This window comes from Microcebus murinus, chromosome 1 (assembly GCF_040939455.1).
Source record: "Microcebus murinus isolate Inina chromosome 1, M.murinus_Inina_mat1.0, whole genome shotgun sequence".
NCBI classification, from domain to species: Eukaryota; Metazoa; Chordata; class Mammalia; order Primates; family Cheirogaleidae; genus Microcebus; species Microcebus murinus.
In genome coordinates, this window is record NC_134104.1 from 68,749,949 (window position 1) to 68,773,644 (window position 23,696).

Genomic DNA, 23,696 nt, shown 5'->3' on the forward strand with positions numbered 1-23,696 from the left:
CACTCTGCTTTTTAGCAGGGCCTCAGGTGTGGAAGAGATATGGATAATAGAAGTGCTTGTTGTGGCTGCCTCTAGCGTGTGACCTTTCTGACTCGGCACCGACCACCTGAATGTGTGAGTTTTCTATTAGAACAATACACACTGTCTTTGCTAAAGCGTTTTAAAGTATATTACAGACATTGTAACATAGATGAAGTTGGTTCTTGACATTTGCAAGTTTAGTATTTGTGGTTTAGCTGCTTATTAGCAGTAAACTGTAGTTGCTTGTCATTTTACTAAGTTAAAAGTTTAATTCTGTGACCTAAAGGACTGATGATGCAGGAAAGAGGGTCACCTGGCTAGTAAGTGAATTTAGCTAGTCACTCTTTATCCAAATTTTCTTCTTGGTTTTCAAGCACTAACTCCCATTAATGTCTAAAAGAAGACACTTAAAATTTCAGTTGTACTTTAGTGATTTTCTCAAGGGATGTTATGTTATTTAGTACTGTTTGGGAATTTATGATGGTGTCAGGATGTAAGAGATTTACTGTGCTGTATAATTTTACCTATGGCAGACTGTGCCTCCAGTCTTAGTCCCAGAAGTTAAGGCCAGTATCTTTATCTCTGTCTAAAATTCCAGTTTGGTGTGGATAAATCTGAAAGTCCGTATTTCAGGATCTTTCAATGTTTACACACACATGATATGATCTTGTATAGAGAAAATCCTAAGGAGTCCACACATACAGAATAGTGTTTTCAACAAATGGGGCTGGAACAACCAAATATCCACATGCAAAAGAATGAAGTTGAACCCCTTCCTTATGCCATATGCAAACATTAATTCCAAATGGATCATAGATGTACATGTAAAAGATAAAATTATAAAGCTCTTAGAAAAAAATCATAGGAGTAAATCTTTATGACCTTCAGCGAGGCAATGGTTACTCAGACATGACATCAAAAGCACAAGAGACAAAAGAAAAAACTAGATAAATTTGACTAGTAAAATTAAAATGTCTTATGCTATAAATGATACCATTAAGAAACTGAAAGGCCAGGTGTGGTGGCTCACACCTGTAATCCTAGCACTCTGGGAGGCCTAGGCACGCGGATTGCTTGAGGTCAGGAGTTGGAAACCAGCCTGAGTGAGACCCCATCTCTACTAAAAATAGAAAGAAATTAATTGGCCAACTAAAAATATATATACAAAAAAAAAAACTAGCCAGGCATTGTGGCACATGCCTGTAGTCCCAGCTACTTGGGAGGCTGAGGCAGAAGGATCGCTTGAGCCAAGGAGATTGAGGTTGTTGTGAGCTAGGCTGACGCCATGGCACTCACTCTAGCCTGGGCAACAAAGTGAGACTCTGTCAAAAAAAAAAAGAAAGAAAGAAAGAAAGAGAGAGAGAGAGAGAGAGAGAGAGAGAGAGAAAGAAGAAAGAAAGAAGAAAGAAAGAAAGAAAGAAAGAAAGAAAGAAAGAAAGAAAGAAAGAAAGAAAGAAAACGAAAGTGAAAAGAGCAAGGAAGGGAGGAAGGGAGGGGCAAAAACCTACCTAAAGGGTACAATGGACGCCATTTTGGTGATGGGCACACCTACAGCCATGACTCAAGTGTTACAAAAGCGATAAATGTAACCAAAAACGTTTGTACCCCCTTAATATTTTGAAATAAAAAAAAAAGAAAGTGAAAAGACAAACACAGAATGGGAAAAAATATCTGAAAATCATATATCTGATAAAGTATATCCAGAACACATATCAATAAAGTTATTAAAAAATAAGGTTGGCTTCACAATTCTTTTTTTCACAGAACAAGCCTTTTAATTTTTATTCCTCAAAAAAGGTTCATTTTCTTTTCTTTTTTTTTTTTTTTTTGAGACAGAGTCTCGCTTTGTTGTCCAGGCTAGAGTGAGTGCCGTGGCGTCAGCCTAGCTCACAGCAACCTCAAACTCCTGGGCTCAGGCGATCCTCCTGCCTCAGCCTCCCGAGTAGCTGGGACTACAGGCATGCGCCACCATGTCCGGCTAATTTTATATATATATATCAGTTGGCCAATTAATTTGTTTCTATTTATAGTAGAGACGGGGTCTCGCTCTTGCTCAGGCTGGTTTTGAACTCCTGACCTTGAGCAATCCGCCCGCCTCGGCCTCCCAAGAGCTAGGATTACAGGCGTGAGCCACAGCGCCCGGCCCAAAAGGTTCATTTTCTTATTTAGCTTTCTGGCTCTGTGCTTGTGCCTTTAACACCTTTACAACGATTTTCTGCTCCTCAATAAGGAAAGCACGCTTGATCCTGTCATGAACACATTTAGCACACATGGAACCACCATAGGCCCTGCTGACATGTTTTTTTGTTTTTGACAAACCTCATAAGAACTTTAGGTCTCACAGCACGAACCCCTTGAAGTCTACCTGGGTACACACCACATGAAGATTTTGGTGCTTTCCCAACCTTCTTGGTATAAAGGTAAACAATTCTATTACTAGGGGTTTGGGACAGCCTAGTTTTGTTAGAGGCTGTATTGTAGGAAAGCCTACGACGATATGTCAAGCGCTGGATCATTTTGAGTGCAGCTTCAGAGGAACAGCCAGGATCTAGGAGTTTCTGAAGCTAAAAGAAGGGAACCTGATCACCACCAGCCTCCCTCTTGCTCCTCTTACCCCTACGCTACCTCAAAGGACTGTCTTAAGAGCTCTCGGCTCCTGCAACACCTCCCACAATTCTTTATAGCAACATGGAACACTAGAAGATTATTATGTTAATGCCTTTAAAAATCTTGAATGAAATGAAGTGTCACCCTAAAATTCTATACCTAGAAAAATCATTGTTCAAATATAAAGGCAGGACTAGCCCGAGCAAGAGCAAGACCCCATCTCTACTAAGAATAGAAATAAATTAATTGGCCAACTAAAAATATATAGAAAAAATTAGCCAGGCATAGTGGCACATGCCTGTAATTCCAGCTACTTGGGAGGCTGAGTCAGAAGGATCGCTTGAGCCCAGGAGCTTGAGGTTGCTGTGAGCTAGGCTGATGCCATGGCACTCTAGCCCATGCAACAGAGTGAGACTCTTATCTTTAAAAAAATCACAAGTATAAAGGCAGGCAAATATAAAGAACTTAGAGAATCTTGTTCTCATGAACCTTTCTTAAATTTTTTTTCTAAGAGCAATACCTTCCAATAGAACTTTTGCAATGATGGAAATGATCTATAACTCACCCTCCATTATGATAGTCTTTAAACACATGTTGTTAGTTACTAAGCACCTGAAATGTGGCTAATGCAACTGGGGAGCTGAATTTTTTATTTTATTAAGTTTAAATAGCTATGTGTAGCTTTTGTTTTAATGGCAGAGTTGTAGAGTATTTCATACTGAAGGGAAGGCAAAATAGTTTTTAAGGGGCTTTAAAATCAGATGGATCCAGCTATATGCTCTAGGCATGTGACTAACCCTAGCTTGTGTCTCCTCATTTATAAAAACAGGAGAGATGAGAAATTTCCAACTCATAGGTTAGCTGTGAGAGTTAAATGTTATGATGCCCATCAAATGTTGAGCATGGTGTCTAGCACATGGTAAGAGCTCAATTAATAATTTTTTTGTTTGTTTTTAGAGACAGGGTCTCTGTCGCCCAGGCCTCAGTGCAGTGGTACAATCATAGCTCACAGTAGCCTTGAACTCCTGGCATCAAGCAATCCTCCCACCTCAGACTCCCAAAGTGCTAGGATTACAGGTACTAGACACCATGCTCAGCCATAATGATCACTTATTTAAAAAAAAAAACCAAAACTTCTAGAAGACAAACTTAGGTCAACCAAGTGATTATGGCTGGAAAAATCACAGAAAAAAATGTTGGTGAGCGTTGACTCTATATAAATATCTAGGTGTAAAGAAATGTGAAAATTATGGTTACAAATGTAGCGTATCATTTATTAATGTGGACATTGTTGATAGAGTTTTGTTTTGTTTTGAGACTCCAGCCTGGGCTGGAGTGCCATGGCATCAGCCTAGCTCACAGCAACCTCAATCATCTGCGCTCAAGTGATTCTACTGCCTCAGCCTCCCGAGTAGCTGGGACTACAGGCATGCGCCACCATGCCCGGCTAACTTTTTTGTATATATATTTTTAGTTGATCAATTAATTCGTTTAGTAGAGACGGGTCTCACTCAGGCTGGTTTCGAACTCCTGACCTCAAGCAATCCACCCACCTCTGGCTTCCCAGTGCTAGGATTACAGGTGTGAGCCACCACACCCAGCCTAGAGCATTCTTTTTGATCAGATCTCTCTTCTTTGGGACTCTTTCCAGGAACTGTAGCTGCTTTGGCCTTCCCAGCCTGCCAGCTACAGTTCCTCAAGTCATGGAGAAACATGGAGGCTCCTGATGGTTCCTCTCACCTGTGAAATATCCTGGATACTGTGTAGGCAGTAAACTGGGGCATCTGTGGGGTTCACCCCATTTATTTTCCAAATCTCAGAGATGTCATTCTTCTTTGCCTGATGTGCAATAATTTCTTGAAAACTGTTGTTTCTTATTTTCATCTATTTTTTTAGTTGTTTCATTTGGGAGAGTAAATCTGATCCCTTTTATTCCATCTTGGCTAGGAGTGGAAATCTCAAAAGATTTACTTTTAAACTGAGGAAATATGCCAATCTGAAGTTATTAGTACAAGCCTATAGTAACTGCAACAAAAGACTAAGGAAAGCTTCTGTTTGGAAAAGAGTACTTTGACACTGTTGAGAGTTTGCTGACACGTGGCGATAAAAGCAAACCGCTTTGCAGTCGGTTTCATCAGTTTTTATCTTCTGTACAATCACTGCACATCCTAAATGCCTACACGTGGCTCTCAGCAACCCACCCTTGGGTTGAAGCCATGCATTGTAGCCATCTCCACTTTATTCTTCCAAATTGAGTATGTCCAAAACTGAATTCATCGTCCGCCATAAATCTGCTATTATTATATTTTCTACCTGTCAGGACATTGGATTGTAATTATCTGTGTTTATGTCTCTTTCTCCCAAACCAGACTGATGTCTTGCAAGAGAAAGATTACTTTATGTTCACAACAAAATAATGCTTATTGAATGAATAGTGCTTCAATATATAAGGCTGAAGTCACTTTCCTCTCTCGTCAGAAAGAGAATACTGCACAGACTTCCTGAGCACTTGCAGGCAAGACACTATTTGGAGCTGAGGCTACAGCGGCGATAGACCAGCCGCTACCCTCCCTGGAAAGCATTCCCAGCTGGGGAGGGTGGGGCACAGATAAAGAGGCTAATTACAATCCCCAGGGGTAGGATCAACCGGGGAAAACTAGAGAGGAAAAGCCTGCCCCAGGCCTCAAAAAGTGCAATCCAGAGCAGGAATGTGGTCTTTTGTTTTGGCCTGGGGTAAAGGGATCATGCAGGGCGGGGCCGTATAAAAGCTGAGGTCTGATTGAGCCCTTTTGGGTTAAAATCTTGAGAAGGTGCTGAACAGAAGTCTCAAATGCGCTTTGTAGAGCCTCTGCAATTTCGCGGTCACAATTCCGGCAAGTCCTGGCGCGTTCACAGGGAGGCGCGGGGTGGGGGACGGGCTGGAGGGTCCGGCAGCCGGGAAGGGACACCAGCCAGACACCGGGAACCCGGGAGCTCACCGCCGGAAGCGGGGGCACGCCGCCCCGGGCCGGCGCCGCTCTCCCCGCCCCCCGCACGCGGCGCGGGCGGGGCTGCCGGCGGAAGGGCACCGAAGGAGGTGACGACGTAAGTGAGCGCCGGCGTCGCGGCAGCAGCTCCAGAGGAAGCTCGGCGGCCGTGGCCGCTGCGGGCAGGCCGGACACCTCCTAGCTGGCGGGGCTTCCCCTAGAGCTGGCGAAGGCGGGGCCCCAGTGCCGGCTGCCGCATCGCCTGGGCCGCCGGCGGGGCAGGTGCCACGAGCCAGGGACGTAGGTAAGCGGGCGCCCGGGCGTCCAGTCGGCCGGATGACTGACAGACCGATCGCCTGAGCGGGCTGGCTGGCCATTCCCGCGCCAGTGGGCGCCAGCTCGGCGCCCCGGCCCCGAGGCCTGGAGCACTGCCCTCTCCCGCGCCCCAGCCGGAGGCCGCCGTTTCCCCTGGGCACAGTGTGCCTCTCCGCGGGAGCGGAGAGAGCTCCTCCCGAGGGACCACTGCCTCCCCTCCGTCTCCAGCCAAGCTGTGCGACCGCAGGCACAGGGAGAGCTAGTGCCCCCGGCCGCTCCTCCTGAAGCCCGAGAAAGCTTGGAGAGGAAGAGCTGCTGTTAGCGGCCCTCCAGCTCCAGCCTTTTTGGAAGTCAGGGATTTATTTGTTCAGACAGTCTGCCTCCTTCCTGCCTCGGTTCCTTCCCCCACGCTGTGGGACCCGTTTCTAGTGAACGGGTATGGCACAATTGAACATTAGGGTGATGGGAAGCGGTTTTTTCTGTTCTGTCTCTGCTAGGCAGTATCACCCCCCGTTGACCCTATGGCCACTCTGTTGGGGGTGGGGGCAGGGATGCGGAGAGGATGTGGGAGTTCTGGACTTAAGAGTCCCAAGAGCTGAGTTGAAACCTAGCCTACCATTTGGTGGTAGTATTTTTAATCTCATGCTGAGAAAATTAAATGAAGAAAGTAGAACCTTAGTCATGAAATGTTTTAGGATTTTACTTAAACTTGGTTTAACAATATCCAGGACAGTTAATGATAGGTTCTTAATTATGGGTTTTTTTTGCCTTTTTCCCCAGAATAAGCTAGGTATGGAGAAGGGTGCCTGAAGAGAGATCAGGCTCTTGTAAGGTCAGAACCTAACTGCAGCCTGTTTTGGGTGGGCAACATCAGGAAGAACAAGACTCTCTCCTAGTCATCCAGATGTCTCATCTTACTGATAAAACATTATTGATATATGAGAGATGAGTGAAATCAATTTTGCTCAAGATAGGTTTTCCCCAATGGGCCCTTTCTAGGAGAAAAGCTGAGAGGGGCTTCGTTTGCACATTGGCCCATTTAGAGGGAATCCTCTGCTTCTGAAACATTTCGTGTTAATTGAAAGTGTGCACAGAATAAATGCAGGAACTTGAGTTTTTTGAGTGACTGGATATTACAATTCTGAGTTAATTTGTGGAGACGCCCGTTTCTCTGTATTGGAGAAAGAATATTCACCACTCTGTAGTTTAATGGACCCCAAGTTAGAGAAGTAGTTGAAGGGCATATTGGGGGGAGATGCAGTGAATTATTTGAATGAGTAGCACTTGCTGTTACTGTTCCTTGATCAGGCAAATTAAGGATTCTTTCCTTTCCTAGGTGAGGGATGTTGGTGGCTGCTGTGCAGTGTGTATATAGCTAAGTGCAGTCTTTGGTTCCTTTGCAGAATTGTCAACTTGGTATTTTAAGTTGTGGTTACAGAAGGAACATTGAGGGTCATCTAATCCAGAAGTTCCAAAATCTGACTGGGCATTATAATTAGTTAGGGAATTAAAATACAAACCCAAATGCCTAGACTGTACCTCAATAGGTCTGAAGTGGGCCTGGATATTTGTGCTTTTTAAAAAGCTTCTCAAGTGATAATCATGATTTGAAAATTCAGGTGCAGATAACATTTCACATTTTTAGTTTATAAACAGGCTCATAGAGAGGAAGTGTCATGCCCAACTAGTTTGCTGCTTTCTTAATTTTCTTCTCTTTTTTCCTCAACAAGCAATCTTAATTGAATCAATACAGGTTTTATAGTGCCTTGAGCCCAGAAAAAAATTTTTTTTAAAGTCCTTTAAGTTGGTAGCTTTGTGTAATTCTGTTTTTGTAGTTTCTTAGGCAGTTAGACTCCTTAATGCTTTTTAATGAATTAGCACATGTTACATTAAAATGTCTTACTAAATATTGCATAGGTTTGTTTTTAGGGAGACTTAAATAAAAATTATATTGGCCTGGCATGGTGGCACACACCTATCATCATCACATTCTGGGAGGCTGAGATGGGAGAATTGTTTGAGCTCAGGAGTTTGAGATCGTCTTGAGCAAGAGTGAGACCCCATCTCTACTAAATATAGAAAAATTAGTATGCGCTTGTAGTCCCAGCTACTCGGGAGGTTGAGGCAGGAGAATTGCTTGAGCCCAGGAGTTTGAGATTGCTTTGAGCTGGGTTGACACCATAGCATTCTAGCCCCGGCAACAGAGCAAGAGTCTGTCTCAAAAAAATAAAATAAAAATAAAAAATAAATAAATATATATATTGGAACAAAGGTAGGTATAGGAAGTAGTAACAACCCAATGAAAAGTGAAGTTTAGGAGTCATGTGCTGGTCCTTGAAGCAGTCTTCTGTTTCTCTAAGGATTTGAGACCAAAGTTACATACTTGGGGCGGCAGGATGGCTCACGCCTGTAACCTAGCATTATGGGAGGCCCCGGAGGGCGGATCGATCAAGGTCAGGAGTTCGAAACCAACCTGAGCAAGAGCGAGACTCCATCACTACTAAAAATAGAAAGAAATTAATTGGCCAACTAAAAATATATACAGAAAAAAATTATATACTTAATCCACTCTATTTGGTGGCCGAATGTGATGAAAGTATCACCCACTAGGTAGCACAAATCCAAATTCCCAATCTTGATCTTTTTTATGGTTTCTTTATGCCCTCTGATTGCCCAATAGGCAATTAAAACAACTCATTTCCTACTACAAATCCATTTATTTTGTCTTACTTTTTTGGGATGGGTAACCCTGCCCGTTTGTTTACTATACAACAGCTATTCTCATTAATGCCTTATTACCTCTTGGAGGTAATGCTAGTGATGCTTGAGTTAACCTGTATAGTGGCTGCACTGCAAACTTTCACCCAAATATGAGCACCTTAAGATTGTTTAGGCATAGGGCTGTCCTAGTGTCAGTATCTCACAGGAATTGAAAGCTCATTCTATTTCCTTGTGTGTTTTATCTTTGAAGGACTGTTGGTATTTGGTGAACATGAACATACGACACTATGGCTGGGAATACAGGGGCAGAAATGTAGAGGGCCTCTATATAGCAGTTTTTAATTTATTTTTTATTTTTAGTGAAAGCAAGATTTATTCAGAAACTATAAAAAGTTAGAAAGTCTACTCCACAGACAGAGCAGAGGTTTTGTTTTTAATTTTAATTATATGTGTTCTGAGCACATGCTTGGAATTTTTCAATTTTAGAGTGCACTGGCTGGACTGTTTTATTGGAGAGAGTTCAATAGCAGTATCTTTGTCTTTTCTCCAGAGCTAGTTAGATTCCCCAGAGAAGAATCTCTGGATCTCCTCTTTGGAGATCCAGCATTCTGATAGTTAACTTGAGAGAAACTCTGGAGATCTTAGCATTCAATATGTAAGCACTCATGTTCGTTTAACTCAGCTGTTTTCATTGTGATACTCTCATTCTCAACTCCACCAGTTGAAATGTTTTCCAGTCTAGAAATCCTTTGTTTTACCCTGTAGAGCTGTTCTATCCAATATGGTAGCCACTAACCACATGTAGAACTTTAAATCTAAGTAATTAAAATTAAACATTTAGTTCCTCAGTTGCACTGGACACATTTCAAGTGCTCAGTAGCCACATTTGCTTAAAGACTATACCGTGTTGGATAGGGCAGATAGCGAATATTTCTATCATTGTAGAAGTGTTATTATACAGTGCAGTTCTAGTCTAGAGAATAAGGCTCCAGGCTTCTGCAACCTTGGTGGGTTTTGTGGAGTATGGGAGGGTATCAAAATTATTGACCAATCCTTTTGTTTTTATCATTATGTTCACACCCCTCTGATGCTGCCAAATCCTGATCTATTTTGAGGTACTATTGTTTAGATTGCTTTCCTCACTAAGCTTGAGATTTAACTTCCTTAGGTCTTTAAGTCAATCTGCATTCTAACTTCCAAAATGTTTTTGCTCTTGTCCCTTCCATACTACTAACATTTCTCCTACAAATGTCTGAAAATCCAGTGGACACTTTAATTCTTACTTGACTTTTCAACAGCTTTTGACCATTTCCCTCCTTCTAGAAACTTTCTCTAGCTTCCTGATACTATATTTACCTGGTTTTCTACCTTATCGCCCTGATCATTCCTTCTCATTTTCCTTTGCTACCTTTACCTCACTCTTAAATCCTGGAGTTTATCAGGACACTGCCCTAGGGTACATTTACAAATTTTTCCTAGGTGATATTTTCTATAGCTTTGCTTACTATAAGATGATGATGACTTAAACTGGAATTCCTATGATATCCTCTTTTCAGAGTTCCTGAACTGTATATCCAACAGGATGCATCCACTTGGATTTCTTTCTTTCTCTTTTTAATTGAGATGGAATCTTGAACTCCTGGGCTCAAGTGATTCTCCCTCCTCAGCCTCCCAAGTAGCTGGAATTATAGGTATCTAACAACATGCCTGACATTTTTTCTTTTTCTCCCACTTGTATTTCTTACAAATTCAACATGTTGAAATCTAAAAACATAGTCAGTATAACCTTCCCCCAATCTGTCTTTGTGTTCCATATAAATGATACCGATATCTGCCTCCTAGCTCATGCTAGAACTCTTAACCTCCACATATAGGATAAGAGTTCCCTAAGTCCTGTCATTTCTGTGTCCTGAGAAATCTCAAGGACATAGATTGATTCATTTTGCTAATGGTATTTAAGTGTTCTTTTTGTGTTTAATTTTTTTTTTTTTTTGAGACAGAGTTTCACTCTGTTGCCCAGGCTAGAGTGCCATGGCATCAGCCTAGCTCACAACAACCTCAAACTCCTGGGCTCAAGCAATCCTTCTGCCTCAGCCTCCAGAGTAGCTGGAACTATAGGCATGTGCCACCATGCCTGGCTGATTTTTTCTCTATATATTTTTAGTTAGCCAATTAATTTCTTTGTATTTTTAGTAGAGATGGGGTCTCGCTCTTGCTCAGGCTGGTCTCGAGCTCCTAAGCTCAAATGATCCACCTGCCTTGGCCTCCCAGAGTGCTAGGATTACAGGTGTGAGCCACCACGCCCTGCCGGTTATTAAGTATGGAATGTCCAATTTCCTGAAGTACTAAGTTTGACAGTTGATATCTCTGACACTTCTTGGTGGTTTTTTTTTTTGTGTGTGTGTGTGTGTGTGAAGATGCATCCTCATTCTTTCAAAGACACATTTTGGCTTGTGATTATCTTTCAAAAAGAATTTTTTTTTTTTTTTTTTTTGAGACAGAGTCTCACTTTGTTGCCTAGGCTAGAGTGAGTGCCGTGGCGTCAGCCTAGCTCACAGCAACCTCAGACTCCTGGGCTCAAGCGATCCTTCTGTCTCAGCCTCCCAAGTAGCTGGGACTACAGGCATGCGCCACCATGCCCGGCTAATTTTTTCTATATATATTAGTTGGCCAATTAGTTTCTTTCTATTTATAGTAGAGACGGGGTCTCGCTCTTGCTCAGGCTGGTTTTGAACTCCCGACCTCGAGCAATCCGCCCGCCTCGGCCTCCCAGAGAGCTAGGATTACAGGCGTGAGCCACCGCGCCCGGCTCAAAAAGAATTTTTTAGAGCAATTTTTGTGAAACCATAGATAAGTAAAAAAGTTGTGTTATTTTTGAATATGAGTTCTGTTGTGGAACCAATGCAGCACAGACAGCTCAAAACATCAACGAAGAGTTTGGGAAGGATGTGGCTAATGAACACACACACAGTATGTTGATGGTTTGAGAAGTTCCATTCTGGTGATTTTAATCTTGGAAACGAGCCATGTGAGTGACCTGAGACCAAGGTGCATAATGATGAGCTAAAAGCGGTAGTGGAAAAGAATCCATCTCAACCTGTGTGTGAATTAGCAGCAAGGTTTGACATTACTATTCCACCAATACTGGACCATTTGAAATAAATGGGCAAGGTAAAGAAGTTGGATAGATGGGTACCGTGTGAATTAAATGAGTGTCAAAAGAGAGATCATCTCGAAGCTGGCCATTCTTTACTGTCACGATATAAAGGCGACCATTTCTATACCATATTGTTATGTGTGATGAAAAATAGATTCTTTTTGACAGTTGTAAGCATTCAGCACAATGGTTGGATAAAGATGAAGTGCTAGCCGGGCGCGGTGGCTCACGCCTGTAATCCTAGCACTCTGGGAGGCTGAGGCGGGCGGATTGCTCAAGGTCAGGAGTTCGAAACCAGCCTGAGCAAGACCCCGTCTCTACTATAAGTAGAAAGAAATTAATTAGCCAACTAATATATATAGAAAAAAATTAGCCGGGCATGGTGGCGCATGCCTGTAGTCCCAGCTACTCGGGAGGCTGAGGCAAGGAGGATCGCTGAGCCCTGGAGTTTGAGGTTGCTGTGAGCTAGGCTGATGCCACGGCACTCACTGTAGCCTGGGCAACAAAGTGAGACTCTGTCTCCAAAAAAAAAAAAAAAAGATGAAGTGCTGAAAACACAGTCCAAAATCAAATATTCATCAAAGAAAGCTACTGGAGTCTGTTTGGTCCAGTACTGGCATTGTCCATTACAGCTTCATGAAACCTGGTCAGTTGATTATAGCGGATGTCATCTGCAACCAGTAGAACGAAATGATGGAGATGTTTGCCATTAAGCAGCTGAGACTGGTCAGCAGAGATAGGCCAACCCTCTTGCAAGTCCACATGTCCCCCCCAAAAACACTGCTCAAACTACAGAAAAGCTGGACTTAGAAACTCTGTCATCCACCATATTCACCAGACTTCATCAACTGACTACCACTTATTCCAGGCTTTGGACCACTTCCTGCCAGGAAAAACATTCAGTTCTCAACAAAACTATGGAAAACACCTTTCACAATTTTCATCACCACTCGCTCTCCAGGCTTCTTGACTGCTGGCATAAGCAAGCGACCATTAAGATGGCAATGGTCCATAGTTTAGGTGCATACTTTGATTAATTGTACTGCATCTTATTTGAGATAAATTAAACTTTTGATTCAAAACGACATTTCATATTTAATGACCTATTATCCCAGTTTTCTCCTTAGTTCAGGCAGCTATCACATCATACCTACATTTACCTGTAACAGATTTCCTTTGCTGTGGCCTTCTGCACATTGCAGATAGAATGATCTTTTCAAGAATATAAATCAGAGCTTTTACTCTAACTCTCTTTCATGGTTTTACATCAACCTTATGTGGCAGCATGATTAATTTAGCTTTTCTGTTCCTTGCCTACCTCTTCAGATCCTCCTTTAAGTGTTACTGAAGTTCTTTCAGTTCCTTGGACTCCTGCATTCCCTTTCCTGGGCTTTTGTTTGTTCCCTTTGCTTAGTTACTCTTTCTCATCCTTTGTCTCAGCTGAAAAATAATTTCTTCAGGAAGTCTTCCCTGACCTTTTGCCAGACATTCCCACTTTACACCCTGAATCATACCTTTTTTATATGCATCAGTTTTGCTAATAAATGATCAAATGACTTTCCCACTAGACTGTAAATTCTTTGAAAGTTCAGTGCCTTTTTATCTGTAGAAACTCAAACATTAATAGAACTAAAATTTAATAGATGTTCATGTATTTTTACAATTTAAGCATTATTGGTGTATAACCACCACAGGAAAACATGTTAGCTTAACTTTTTTTTTTTTTTTTTGAGACAGAGTCTCGCTTTGTTGCCCAGGCTAGAGTGAGTGCCGTGGCGTCAGCCTAGCTCACAGCAACCTCAAACTCCTGGGCTCGAGTGATCCTTCTGCCTCAGCCTCCCAAGTAGCTGGGACTACAGGCATGTGCCACCATGCCCGGCTAATTTTTATATATATATATCAGTTGGCCAATTAATTTGTTTCTATTTATAGTAGAGACGGGGTCTCGCTCTTGCTCAGGCTGGTTTTGAACTCCTGACCTTGAGCAATCCGCCCGCCTCGGCCTCCCAAGAGCTAGGATTACAGGCGTGAGCCACAGCGCCCGGCCAGCTTAACTTTTTAAAGTACAGTCTAGGTAATTTTCTCTAATTTGGGGAGGAGTTTTTTTTTTTTTAATTTTAATTTTTTCTTTTTTTGAGCAATGATTTTGCTAATTTTTTTTTTATTTTATAGGGGAGGAGTTTTAATAACAAGAGGTTATTTGAATTACACTGTTTATTTCATATTAAGAAGTTTACATTTAAGTGCTTCCCCCCTAATAAAGTAAAATATATTGCCCTAGAGATTCCTAAAGTTTCTTTTCATAGCTTCTTGTCTTTTTCCCATGCCCCAGGCCTAAATTTAATTTATTAAGTAATTAAGTTTAAACAACTTAACAAGTTGTTTAACAACTAATAGATATCTTAAAAATATATAAATAGGAAGACAAAATCATATTTTTATTTCATTCTAAATTAACCTCAGTTATTTACTGCAAGTATTTGTTGGGTGCTATAAAACTTCTCAAAACTTGGAATCATATTGGGCACTGCCACCCATTTTTTTTTTATTATTATTTTTTATTTTTTTCTTTTTGTGGCCATCCCAGTACACACCCGTTCTTTTTTAATTAAAAAAAATTTTTTTTTCTTTTTTGGATGCAGGGTCTTGCTCTGTCATCTAGGCTGGAGTGTGGCATGTAATCACAGCTCACTGTAACCTCAAACTCCTGAGCTCAAGAGATTCTCCCACCTTAGCCTTCTGAGTAGCTGGGACTTTAGGTGTGCACTACCACGCCTTACTGATTTTCTTTCTTTTTTTTTTTTTTTTTGAGACAGAGTCTCGCTTTGTTGCCCAGGCTAGAGTGAGTGCCGTGGCGTCAGCCTAGCTCACAGCAACCTCAAACTTCTGGGCTCGAGCGATCCTTCTGCCTCAGCCTCCCAAGTAGCTGGGACTACAGCCATGCACCACCATGCCTGGCTAATTTTTTTATATATATATATCAGTTGGCCAATTAATTTCTTTGTATTTATAGTAGAGACGGGGTCTCGCTCTTGCTCAGGCTGGTTTTGAACTCCTGACTTTGAGCAATCCGCCCGCCTCAGCCTCCCAAGAGCTAGGATTATAGGCGTGAGCCACTGCGCCCGGCTTGATTTTCTTTTTTGTAGAGACAGTCTCGCCATGTTGAACAGGCTGGTCTTGAAATCCTGGCTTTAAGTCATCCTTCTTGCCTTGGCCTCCCAAAGTCCTGGGATTACAGATGTGAGCCACTATGCCCAGCCTTATAAAATTTTTATTTTGTCCACTCATTTTTTGCTTTCCAATTGGTAATTGCACAGTATTTTTTTTTATTTATTTTTTATTTTAGTGTATTGTGGGGGTATAAGTGTTAAGGTTATATATATTGCCCATGTCCCCTCTCCCCCCAGTATTTTTTTTTTTTTTAATCACAGCAATCAACAGGTACTCAACTTTGTGAAGACATGATATCAAAAGGAACGTAGCATGATCTACTTTGAAACTGAACTATCTTGAACTAGTAGTTTATGGGGTATTTGACAGTTACAGAATATCACTTTTACCTTCTAATTTAGACTATCCTATGGCACCCTTGTGAATTCACTCTGTAACCCCAGGTTGCCTTTGGCACAGTTTGGGAAGTGTGGCTCTAAACTGTTAATGCTTTGGTGTATATCCTTTTAGACATTTTCCCCTAAATGTTCAGGTATATACACATGTTTTTTGCTTTTAATAAAAATGGACTCATACATATTGTTTAGCAACTTGACTTTTTTTCTGTTCAATAATATATCATGGTAAAGATTATGTATTGAACATATACATTTACTTTCACACCAGCCTGAAAACTCCATTAAAATGGTAGAGGAATTTTTTTTAAACCTCAAAATGACAACAGGAGCAGTGAGAATAACAAAATTCTAGAAGCTGGAAAGCAGAAAAGACTAGTGGTAACTGATTAGCGAGCAGATTTCAGAGTGTCACGTCTTAAACCAACAGTGGACAAGTAGTCATCTTACTGAACCTTTTATTGTTTGTTTTTAGAGACAGGGTCTTGCTCTGTTACCCAGGCTGGAGTGCAGTGGCCTGGTCATAGCTTACTATCGCCTCAAACTCCGGGCTCAAGTGATCCTCCTACCTGAGCCTCCCGAGTAGCTATAGGACTATAGGCATGCACCACCATGGCTTGTTAATTTTTTTTTAAATTTATTTTTTGTAGAGATGGGGTCTTGCTATGCTTCTCAGGCTATTCTTGAACTCCTGGCTTCAAGTGATCCTCCTACCTCAGCCTCCCAAAGTGCTGGGATTACAGGCATTAGCTACCACGACCTGCTGATAATTCTTCATTATCCTGTTATCACATGATATTTAGCATCCCTGGACCCCAGCACTATATGTCAATACCAACCTGAATTTATTACAACAAGGAATTTCCCACACATTTCTAAATGTTGGGTTGGGATGTGCTATGGAGTATCTGGTTAAAAACCCTTGGGTTAGATCAATGTTTATTATGATTATGTAAATGGTAGTCATAGCCAAGCCGTGTAGTATCCTGTGATTACAAGCCAGTATTTTTTCCTTTCTTGTATAATTTTTTTTGTCCCTAAAATTAATAATTGTTTTTATCTTTAGTGTTCTGTATGTGTTGCTAACTTTTTTTTTTTTTTTTTTTTTTGAGAGACAGAGTCTCGCTTTGTTGCCCAGGCTAGAGTGGAGTGCCATGGCATCAGCCTAGCTCACAGTAACCTCAAACTCCTTGGCTCAAGCGATCCTTCTGCCTCAGCCTCCCAAGTAGCTGGGACTACAGGCATGCACCACCATGCCCGGCTAATTTTTTCTATATATATATATATTAGTCGGCCAATTAATTTCTTTCTATTTTTAGTAGAGACAGGGTCTCGTCTTGCTCAGGCTGGTTTCAAACTCCTGACCTTGAGCAATCCGACTGCCGCCTGCCTCGGCCTCCCAGAGTCCTAGGATTACAGGCGTGAGACACCACTCCTGGCTGGTATAGCTAACTTTTATCTTCAAACTCTTTTCTGTTTGTCTGTATCTCCTGTGTTTGTGTTGATATACTTGAGAAATTCTATCAGTTTCACATTCTTGGAGATAATCCTCCCAGAGCCTTCGGATCTCTCCCTTCTGGATTGTTGGCTCTCTAGGCTTGAGGCACAGTTGTCATTCTGCATCTTTCTTTACTATTTTCTTGAGTATTCTCCTTGCCTATCCCTTGTTTTGGATCTCATTTCCTAGGTCTCACGTCTTCCTTGATTTACTCATTTTGTTGGAGTACCTCCTCCTGTGGCTCTCTCAGAGAGATGCATGAGAATGTTGTATTTTGATTACTTTTGTCTCCCAAGACCTTTTTCTGTCCTCAATCTGGTTGATAATTTGGCTGGATCTAAAGTTCTATGTTGAAAATAATTTTCCCTCAGAACTTTGAAGGCATTAACTCTTTTTTCTTCTAGTTTCTAGTCTTGCTATTAAGAAGTCCATTGCTGTCCTAGTCCTAATCTTTATTAATGTATGTATGTCCTTTTTTTGGTCACCCCTGTAGAAAGCTGTTTTTGCCCCATTGTTCTGAAATTTCATAGTTGATATGCCTTCGTATTACATGTGGGTCTGTTTTTACTCACTGTGTTGGGCATTTGATAGTTTTTTATCCATGTATAATTTCATGTCCTTTAATTCTGGAAATTTTCTTGAATCATGTATTTGACACCTCCCTCCTGTACTTTCTTAGTTTCTCTCTAAAGCTTTAGATATATAATCTCCTGGCCTGATCTATTAATTTTCTTATCTTTCTCTCTTATTTTCTGTCATTGTGTGGTACTTTCTGGGAGATTGCCTCAAAATTTTAAATGTTTAAATTTTTTTTAACTTTGCACTTTGAAATAACTTCAAACTTAAATTGCAAAAATATTACAAAGTTTTTATATATGCTCCACCTAGCTTTTCTCCAGTGTCATATTGTGTAACTACAGCACATTATCAAAACTGGGAAATTAATATTAAGATAATGCTGTCAACTGATCTACATACCTTATTCAAATTTTGTTGCTTGTCCCATTAATTTTCTTTTTCTGGACTAGGACTTAATCCAGGATTGTACCTTGCATTAATTGTCATGTCTCCTTAGGAACTATCTGGGATAGTTCCTCTGTCTTTGTCCTTCATGACCTTGATTGACACATTTGTAGAGTATTAGCCAGTTATTCCGTAGAGTGTCCCTTAGTGTGGGTTTGTCTGTTGTTTCCTTATGATTAAATCCAGGTTATACATTTTTGACAAGAATACTACAAAAGTGATGTGCCACATCAGGAGGCCTGTGATATCTATATGTTTCATACTGTTGTTGTTAACCCTGATCACCTGCTTGGGGTGACGTTTGCCAGATTTTTCCGTTGGAAGTTAATATTTTTCCCTTTGTAATTAGAAGTATTTTGTGGGAGATACTTGAGACTATGTATATATCTTGTTTCTCATTGTACTTTCATCCTCTAATTTTAGCATCTATTGATGATTCTTGCCTGAGTCAGTTATTTCTGAGAGAGTTGCAAAAGGTAACTTTTCTATTTCCATCATTCTTCTATGTTAATTAATTTAAAATTCTGTGTAACCAGGAGCTACTCCTTCTTCCTGTTTGTTTAGTCAGTTTTTTAATATCCTTATAAACTCAAGGATATTTACTTTGTTGTTGGGTTATAATCCATTAATTGCTCAAAGTTTTTTGGCCATTGTGAGTCCTTTCAGATTGGCTCCTGTGTCCTTTTGACATGTCATTTTTTGATCACTTGTATACTTTCTGGCATCCTAGTGATACTTCAGGCTTTTGTCTTGTTTGTCCCCTGCCCCAGCTCTGGAATCGACATTTCTTTAAGTGAAGAATAATATTAGGAAACTAAGATTTGGGTGCTAGATGTTGATTGCTACTGGAATGGTGTTGCTTCTAGGCCCTCTAAGTGGACAGAACTAGGAAATATGTATATGTGTAGGTATCCATTCTCCCTGTTTAGTCAGTTTTTAAAATATCACTGTATGTGACCACATCTGAACTGACTGTTTAAGAAGATAATGTCCCATTTCTCAAGAGTCATTTAAATTCCAAAAAGAACTGTTTACCAGTTGATCTTTGTTCCTTATCCATTCATCCTCCCTGGTAATCTTTTATTGCTCCTGAACAGAATTCTTCTTTTCTCTCTTCATAAAAAATCACTATAAACTCAAAGATATTTAATTTTTGGGTTATAATACCTTACTATCATGTCCTTAGTTGTCCAAAGTTTATTGGCCATTGTGAGTCTCTTTGGGTTGGCTCCTGTGTCCTTTTGACATGTCATTTTTTTTTCAGCAATTCTATATATATTAAACACTACGGGTTCATACTGATACCTCTGATTTCAGTCTAGTACTATGGGTTCATTCTCACTTTAGTGTCTTTTGTTAGATGTAATTCATTTCTTCAACAAGGAGAAACCTAGTTCTAATTATCCACAACTTATTTGTTTGTTTATTATTTATTTTTTTTAAGAAGTTGGTCAAATAATTTCTTTCTATTTTTTTTTTTTTTAGTAGAGACAGGGTCTCACTCTTGCTCAGGCTGGTTTCAAACTCCTGACCTTGAACAATCTTCCTGCCTCGGCCTCCCAGAGTGCTAGGATTACAGGTGTGAGCCACTGCGCCCAGCCCACAACATATTTACTTATTCGCTCGATTTTAGAATACGTACAAAGTAGTTTCACAATTAACTTTTGTGAAAAACAAATTTTCCAGCCAGGATACGTTATTTGTATGCAGTCCTTTGACTTTAATTTTAGAGCATACAGTAAAAATATTCTCCAAAGTTACTTTGGCTAATTTTTCTCCTTTCAGTGTGGTTTTCCTATTCATTTGAAATACATGCTGGGCGAGGTGGCTCACGCTTATACTCCTAGCACTCTGGGAGGCCGAGACGGGTGGATTATTTGAGCTCAGGATTCAAGACCAGCCTGAGCAAGAGTGAGACCCCAAAATTAACTGGACAACTAAAAATATATAGAAAAAATCAGCTGGGCATGGTGGCGCATGCCTTTAGTTCCAGGTACTCGGAGGCTGAGACATAAGGATTGCTTAAGCCCAGGAGTTTGAGGTTGCTGTGAGCAAGGCTGACGCCACCGCACTCTAGCCCGGGCAACAGAGTGAGACTCTGTCTCAAAAAAAAAGAGGCCGGGCACGGTGGCTCACACCTGTAATCCTAGCTCTCTGGGAGGCCGAGGTGGGCGGATTGCTTGAGGTCAGGAGTTCAAAACCAGCCTGAGCAAGAGCGAGACCCTGTCTCTACTATAAATAGAAAGAAATTAATTGGCCAACTAATATATATGGAAAAAATTAGCCGGGCATGGTGGCACATGCCTGTAATCCCAGCTAATCAGGAGGCTGAGACAGAAGGATTGCTTGAGCCCAGGAGTTTGAGGTTGCTGTGAGCTAGGCTGACACCACAGCACTCACTCTAGCCTAGGCAACAAAGAGAGACTCTGTCTCAAAAAGAAAAAACAGAAATACAGTTAGGTTTGTTTGTTATTGTTTGTATTTCATTTTGGGTATTTCTGCATTCTGGTTAGATTTAATTATTTGTATTTTTTTTTTTTTTTTTTTTGAGACAAAGTCTCACTTTGTTGTGCAGGGTAGAGTGAGTGCCATGGTGTCAGCCTAGCTCACAGCAACCTCAAACTCCTGGGCTCAAGCGATCCTGCCTCAGCCTCCCGAGTAGCTGGGACTACAGGCATGCGCCACCATGCCCGGCTAGTTTTTTCTATATATATTAGTTGGCCAATTGATTTCTTTCTATTTATAGTAGAGACGGGTCTTACTTTTGCTCAGGCTGGTTTCGAACTCCTGACCTCGAGCAATCCGCCTGCCTCAGCCTCCCAGAGTGCTAGGATTACAGATGTGAGCCATCGCGCCCGGCCTTTTTGTATATTTTTAAAGTATGTGAAATATTAACATGGTTCTAAAAAGTCATAACTTTATAAAAAGGCATATTCAGAGAAATGCTACTCATCTCATTTCTTCTCCCCTTTTTCAGTTCCTCCATTTGTTTCATCCTGTTTTCACCTACCATGCAGTGGCATATTATTTTCAATTGAACTTTGCTTTTTTCTTTTAATGATATGTCATAGAAATCACTCCATATTAGCTCATAGAACCCTTTTCCTTTCTTTTACAGCTTCATTTATTGTGGGATAAACTATAGTTGTTTATTCAGCCACTTTCCTATGTATGGACAGTTAGGTTGTTTTAAATATTTTGCTATTACAAATGTGTTACAATGAATAGCAATAATAATAAAAATACTAATAAATATAATAAAAATAATAATAAAAATAAAAATATATACAAGGCTAGGCTAGCAGTGAGCTATTATGATGCCACTGCACTCTAGCCCAGGCAACAATGAGACCCTGTCTCAGAAAAAAGAAAAAAGAAAAGGAAACCGAATCCCCCTCCTCACTCCACCCCTTCATATTATTAAAAAATAAAAAAATAGAATAGTCACTGCTTACTCATTGACTTTCCACAACCAGCTCTTTCTCCATTCCACCCACAAATATGGTTACCTAAAGGCTGGCAAAAGAATAAATCCTGCTGGTGGGACTGCAAACTAGTTCAACCTCTGTGGAAAGCAATATGGAGATACCTTAAAGCGATACAAGTGAATCTACCATTTGATCCAGCAATCCCATTGCTGGGTATCTACCCAAATGATCCAATGACACTCTACAAAAAAGACACCTGCACTCGAATGTTTATAGCAGCACAATTCATAATTGCAAGGCTGTGGAAACAGCCCAAGTGCCCATCAATCCAAGAATGGATTAATAAAATGTGGTATATGTATACCATGGAGTACTATTCAGCTCTAAGAAACAATGGTGATATAGCACATCTTATATTTTCCTGGTTAGAACTGGAACCCATACTACTAAGTGAAGTATCCCGAGAATGGAAAAACAAGCACCACATATATTCACCAGCAAACTGGTATTAACTGAGCAGCACCTAAGTGGACACATAGGTACTACAGTAATAGGGTATTGGGCAGGGGGGAGGGCAGAGGGGGCGGGTATATACATACATAATGAGTGAGATGTGCACCATCTGGGGGATGGTCATGATGGAGACTCAGACTTTTGGGGGGAGGGGGGGAAATGGGCATTTATTGAAACCTTAAAATCTGTACCCCCATAATATGCCGAAATAAAAAAAAAGAAGAAAAAAAAAAAGAATAAATCCTGGTCTGCAAACAGCATTGTGAACAGAATTGATGGTCAGGTAACTTGACGTTATTGTTGGAGACTTTGGGAACAGATACTAAACCTAAGCAGGGAGAGTTTCACACTATGATTTTCATAGTAGTCTATCACTATAATAATAATAAACAGATAAAGGAAGATTTAGGGGAAGGATATCAGAGAATAGTGAAGGCTGTAAGTGTTCACCTGGGCAAGGAATGCTGTAAGCCTTCCTTGTTTTTGATCCCTTTTGAAAAAATAACATTTTGCCTCTTTTTTTTCCCCCCTGGAGACAGAGTCTCTACTCTGTTGCCTAGGCTAGAGTACATCAGTGTCATCATAGCTCACTGCAACCTCAAACTCTTATGTTCAGGTGATCCTCCTGCCTCAGCCTCCCCAGTAGCTGGGACTACAGACATGTGTCACCATGCCTGGCTAATTTTTTCTGTTTGGTAGAGATGGGGTCTGGCTCTTGATCAGGCTGGTCTCAAACTCTTGACCTCAAATGATCCTCCTGTCTCAGCCTCCCAGAATGTTAGGATTATAGATTGAGCCATCATGCCCAGCCCATCTTTTTTTCTAATGAATATAATATTTTCTTTTGCATCTTTAAAGATAGCATTACTGTTTTTCTTTCTCTCTTTTTTTATTGTGGTAAAATATATGTAAGATTTAACATTTTGGCAGGGCATGGTTGGCTCATGCCTGTAATCCTAGCACTCTGGGGAGCTGAGGAAGGAAGATTGCTTGAGCTTAGAACTTCGAGGCCAGCCTGAGCAAGAGCAAGACCCTGTCTCTACTAAATATAGACTAATTGGCTGGCTGTGGTGGCACGTACTTAACAACATCCAATTGTTTTTAAGAATGACTACTAAGAAGCTGCTTGGAAACTCTGAATACATGGTGGGACGTGAAAACTTTGGTGTGCAGTGTGGGCCTTGCTGAGCCATTTTGTGGGGAATATTTGTATCTTTATTAAATTTCTTTTGGACCAGTCATACTCTCCAGAGACAAATCTTCCAATCTTCTGCTTAGATGGATAAGACAGACTGCCAGGGTTCTGAAAGATGAGTGGGGAAAAATGTTTGGAATTTAATATTCAGTATGTAATTCCACCTTCAAACTATGCCTGGAGTCTCTCTGTCCATTTTACCCTTTCTGAAGGATAAACTTTCAATTTTGGATAGGGGAGTGGTAGTTTCCTGTTATGTGTAGTTAGGGAGGGATCTGTAGTCTAATTGCTTCTTAAACTTGAGGATACACAGTAGAGTTATTGTTTAGGCCTGTTTTGTTGAGGTATCCCCAAATGTCACTTCAGTACCTGTTGGTCTTTTCTCTTTGATCCGTTTTCTCCAAGGGGCTGCTCTTCTCCTTGGAGATACATACTTGGCTGCCAGTCTTCTGGAAGCTGAGTGGGGAGGGGTTGAGGAGGGAATTCACTGTAAATGCATTTGTTCCCCTAGCACATCCCTGCCCTCAGCTGCACACGATGTACCTCACTGTCCTGGTTCAGCTTCCGCAGAAAATAAAACTTTGGTTATCTGTCATAACCAAATGGGGGTCTATTTTTTATTCAGACTTTGAGCAGGTCCTTCCCTTTTCAGCTTCCTCGGTGCTCCTGACCTTTATGGGTTATTT

General features: G+C 40.9%; 1 protein-coding gene and 1 pseudogene across 2 annotated transcripts in view; one reads left to right on the plus strand and one right to left on the minus strand.

Moving 5' to 3' along the window:
- Positions 1-2,182: 2,182 nt before the first annotated feature.
- LOC105879759 (large ribosomal subunit protein eL34-like) lies at positions 2,183-2,706 on the minus strand (annotated as a pseudogene).
- Positions 2,707-5,717: 3,011 nt separating this feature from the next.
- SENP5 (SUMO specific peptidase 5) overlaps positions 5,718-23,696 on the plus strand; it is a 54,916-nt gene continuing 36,937 nt past the window's right edge. For both annotated transcript variants that reach the window (XM_012780324.3, XM_012780326.3), the window contains exon 1: positions 5,718-5,898. The gene's annotated coding sequence lies outside the window, so the exon portion shown is untranslated. The remainder of the gene's footprint in view (positions 5,899-23,696) is intronic.